Source organism: Balaenoptera musculus, chromosome 17, assembly GCF_009873245.2.
Source record: "Balaenoptera musculus isolate JJ_BM4_2016_0621 chromosome 17, mBalMus1.pri.v3, whole genome shotgun sequence".
NCBI classification, from domain to species: domain Eukaryota; kingdom Metazoa; phylum Chordata; class Mammalia; order Artiodactyla; family Balaenopteridae; genus Balaenoptera; species Balaenoptera musculus.
Genome location: NC_045801.1, coordinates 81,186,590 through 81,191,053, shown reverse-complemented (window position 1 = coordinate 81,191,053; position 4,464 = coordinate 81,186,590).

The window sequence follows — 4,464 nt, the reverse complement described above, 5'->3', positions numbered from 1 at the left end:
ATTAGAATAAAGCTGCTGTGAACACTTGCGTACAGGTGTTTTTGGGAACATAGGTTTTTATTTCTCTAAGATAAATGCCCAAGAGTGTAATTGCTGGGTCATATCGTAATTTGATGTTTAGTTTTATAAGAAACTAACAAACTTTTCTAGAGTGGCTGTACAATATTACACTGGCAATGTATGAGTGATTCAATTTCATAGATAATAAATTCATGCTTTTAAATTACAGAATTCAGTGGTTTTTAGTGTATTCACTAAAATAGTTGTGCAAATATTTCTTATTATAGAATATTCTCATCACACTGAAAAGAAACTCCATGGCTATTAGCAGTCATTCCACATTCTCTCCTTCCCCATCCCCCTGGCAACCACTAAGCTACTTTCCATCTGTATAGATTTGCCTATTCTGGACATTTCATATAAATGGGATAACATAATGGTCTTTTGAGACTGGCTTATTTCACTTAGCCTAACGTTTTCAAGGTTCATCCATTGTTGTAGCATGTATCAGTATTTCATTCCCCTTTATGGTTGAATAATTTTTCATTGTATGGTATACAACATTAAAAAATTCCATTCATCAATTGATGGATATTTGGATTATTTACACTTTTTGGTTGTTATGAATGATGCTGTTATGATCGTTTGTGTACCAATTTTTGTGAAGATGCAAGTTTTCATTTACCTTGGATGTAAACCTACCAGTGGAATTGATGAGTCATATGGTAATTGTATGTTTAAATTTTGAGGAACTGCCAAACTGTTTTACAAGTGGTTACATTTTTTAGTCTCACCAGCAAGGAATGAGGATTCTAATTTCTCCACATGCTTGTCAATACTTGTTATTGCGTTCTTTTGACTTTAGCCATCTTAATGGGTAGAAAGTGGTATTTTATTGTTTTGGTTTTGATTTGCGTTTCCCTAATGACTAATTATGTTGAGTATCTTTTCATGTGCTTATTGGTAATTTGTGTATCTTCTTTGAAGAAATGTGTATTCAAATTACTTGCCCATGTTTTTTTTTTTTTAATTTGGCTGTGTTGGATCTTTGTTGCTGCATGCGGGCTTTCTCTAGTTGTGGCGAGCAGGGGCTACTCTTCGTTGCGGTGTGCGGGCTTCTCATTGCGGCGGCTTCCCTTGCTGAGGAGCCGAGGCTCTAGGTGCGCGGGCTCTAGAGCGCAGGCTCAGTAGTTGTGGCACACGGGCTTAGTTGCTCTGCGGCATGTGGGATCTTCCCAGACCAGGGCTCGAACCCGTGTCCCCTGCATCGGCAGGCGGATTCTTAACCACTGCGCCACCAAGGAAGCCCTTGCCCATGTTTTAGTTGGATTTGTCTGTTTATTGTTGAATTGTAAGGGTTCTTTATAAATTCTGTATACAGTTTCCTTATCAGATAGGTGGTTTGCAGATATTTTCTCCCATTCTGTGGGCTTGCTTTTCATTTTCTTGATGAGGTCATTTGAAGCACAAATGTTTAAAATTTTTGATGAAGTCCAGTCTTTTTACTTTTGTTGCTTATGCTTTTGGTGTCATATCTAAGAAATCACTTAGGTCATAAGTCAAAGGTTTATTCGTATGCTTTCTTCTAAGAGTTTATAGTTTTAGCTCTGACATTTAGGTCTGTGGTTCATTTGGAGTTAATTTTTGTATGTGGGGTGAGGAAAGGGTCTACCTTCATTCTTTTGCATGTGGATATTTAGTTGTGCCAGTACCATTTGTTGAAAAGATTATTCTTTCTCCATTGAATTATTTTTGAATTTTCTTTTTAAAATCAATTGACCACAAATGTAAGGATTTATTTCTGAAGTATGATTTCTGTTCCATTCATTTATGTATTACCCTTATGCCGCTACCATACTTTCTTAATTACTGTAGCTTGGTAGTAAGTTTTGAAGTTAGGAAATCTCTAGCTTGTGTTCTGTTTCACGATTGTTTAAATTATTCTGGGTTCCTAGCATTTTCATGTGAATAGTAACATCAGTCAATTTCTGCAAACAGCCATCTGGGATTTTTATTGGGTAACTCTGTAGAGAAATTGGAGAGTATTGCTGTCTTAACAGTATTAAGCTTTCCAAGCCACGAACATGGGGTGTCTTTCTATTTTATTTAGCTCTTTCATTTCTTTTAACTATGTTTTGTAATTTTCACTGTAAAAGTCTTGCACTTCCTTGATTAAACTTATTTCTAAGTATTTTATTCTTTTTGTCGCTGTTAATGGAATTTTTAAAAAATTCATTCTTTGTGGTCATTGCTAGTGTATGTAATTACACTTGATTATTTTGTATTCAGATTGTGTCTTGCAACTTTGCTGAAGTCATTTGTTCTAATTGTTTGTGTGTGTGTGTGTTTCTTAGGATTGTCTATATATAAGACCATATCATCTCTGAGTATTCAGAGATAGTTTTACCTCTTCCTTTACAGTTTGGATGTCTTACTTCTTCTCCTTGCCGAATTGCCATGGCTAGAACCTCTAGTACAATCTTGAATATAAGTGGTGAGAGCTCACATCCTTTTCTTGATCCTTATCTTAGGGAGAAAACATTCAGTATTTTATTACGTATGATGTTAGCTGTGAGTTCTTTTTAGATATTCTTTATCAGATTGAGGAAGTACTGTTCCATTGCGAGTATGTTGAGAATTACTATGGAAGGGTGTTGGCTTTTGTAAGTTGTTTTTCTGTTGATCCAATTTTTTCCTTTGTCCTTTATTAATATGGTATATTTATTGAGTTTTGGATGTTACATCAATCTTGCATTGCTGGAGGGAAAATCCCTGTTGGCCGTGGTGTATAACCCTTTGTATATGTTGCTGGATTCAGTATGCTGATATTTTGTTGAGCATTTTTGCATCTATATTCATAAGTAATAATGGTCTAGTTTTTTTTGATGTCTTTGGTTTTGTTATAAGGATATTTGGTTTCATAGTATGAGTTAGGAGTTTGTGAAGCATTGATATTAATGCATTTTACATTTGGCATAAATTATTAGTGTAGCCATCTGAGTTTTGGTTTTTCTTTGTGGTGTTTCCAAATTACTGATTCAATCCATTTGTTATGTCTATTCAGTTTTTAAAAAAATTAATTAATTTATTTTGGCTGCATTGGGTCTTCGTTGCTGAGTGCGGGCTTTCTCCAGTTGCGGCGAGCGGGGCCTACTCTTTGTTGCGGTGCGCGGGCTTCACTAGTTGTGGCATGCAGGCTCAGTAATTGTGGCTCACGGGCTCTAGAACGCAGGCTCAGTAGTTGTGGCGCACAGGCTTAGTTGCTCTGCGGCATGTGGGATCTTCCCGGACCAGGGCAGGAACCCGTGTCCCCTGCATTGGCAGGTGGATTCTTAACCACTACGCCACCAAGGAAGCCCTATTCAGTTTAATTTCTACTTGAGTCAGTTTTGCTAGTTTGTGTCTTTCTTGGAGTCTGTGTATTGTATGGTAGTTACCTAATTTGTTGGCGTACAGTTTTTCATATTATTTCCTTAGAGTGTTTCCTATAATCCTTTAGTTTGGTAGTGCTTTTTCTCTTTTATTTTTTGTTTTTGCAATTTGAATCTTCTCTCTTTCCCTCTTTTTTTTTTTCTTTTTGTCAGTTTAGCTAAAGGTTTGTCTGTTTTGGTCTTTTCAAGGAACCAACTTTTGGTTATATTTGTATGTTTCATTATTTTGTTTTCTATTTTATTTCTGCCTAATTGTTCTCATTTCCTTCCTTCTTGCTTTGGGTTAGTTGCTCTTTCTAGTTTTCTAAGATGAAGGGTTAAGCTATTAATTTGAGGCCTTCTTTTTTAAAATAGGTATTTACAGCTATAAGTTTTTCTGTAAGCATTGCTTTTTCTACATCCGCAAGTTTTAATATATTTTATTGTTTTCATTTTTCTCATAATATCTTCTAATTTTTCTTGTGATTCTGTCTTGATCCACTGGTTATTTAGGAGTGTGTTGTTTAATTTCCATATTTTTGTGATTTTTGCAGTTTTATTTCTGTTGTTAATTTCATTGTATTGTTGTCCAAGAATAGTAATAATATGCTCTCAGATACTCTTTCTGCTTCCTTTTTTTCTGGGACTCTTATGCATATATTTGTATACCTGATGGTGTCCCACAGGTCTCTGAGGTTCTGTTCATTCTTCTTCATTTTTCTTTCTTTCTGTTCTTCAGCTTGGATACTCTCAATTGTCCTGTCTTAAAGTTTGCTGACTTTTTCTTCTGCTAGCTCAAATCTGCTCTAGAGCCTCTCTAGAGAACTTTTCATTTCAGTTATTGTACTATTCAATTCTTGAATTTCTATTTGAGTGTAGTGGTTTCTTTCTTTCTAAAAAGTAATTATGTCTTTATAGTCTCTATTTGCTGGGGTATTTTAACTTTTTTAGACAATTTCCTTTTTTCTTTGAGCATATTTACAGAAGCTGATTTAAAGTCTTTGGTGAATCCAACTTCTGGCCTCCCTCAGGTACAGTTTTTTTTTTTTTTTTT